The following is a 474-nucleotide window of genomic DNA, read 5'->3' on the forward strand; positions in this document are numbered from 1 at the left end:
CCATTTACCCCCTTTCTCCCTTTTTTTTTCTTTTCTCCCTCTTCTTTCCTCTTTTTCTCCCCTTTCTCCTTTTTTCTTACCCTCTTTCTCCCTCTTTTCCCTCTCCCTTTTTCCTTGCTCTCTTTCCCTCTCTTTCCTCCTTTTCTCCCCCTTTCCCTTTTTCCTTGCCTCTCTCTCCCTCTCTCTCTTCCCTCTCTCTTCCTGCTCTCTTCCCTCTCTTTCCCCTCTTTTCCTTTTCTTTTCTCTCTCTCTTCCTCTCTCTTCCTCTCTTTCCCTCTCTTTCCTCTTCCTCTCTTTCCCTCTCTTTCCTCTTCCTCTATTTCCCTCTCTTTCCCTCTCTTTCCCACCCTTTCCCTCCCTTTCCCTCTCTTTCTCTCCCTTTCCCTCCCTTTCCCTCCCCTTTCCCTCTCTTTCCCTCCCTTTCCCTCTCTTTCCCTCTCTTTCCATCTCTTTCCCTCTGTGCGGGGGGGATCC

The sequence above is a fragment of the Penaeus monodon genome, chromosome 28 (genome assembly GCF_015228065.2).
Source record: "Penaeus monodon isolate SGIC_2016 chromosome 28, NSTDA_Pmon_1, whole genome shotgun sequence".
In the NCBI taxonomy this organism is placed as follows: Eukaryota; Metazoa; Arthropoda; class Malacostraca; order Decapoda; family Penaeidae; genus Penaeus; species Penaeus monodon.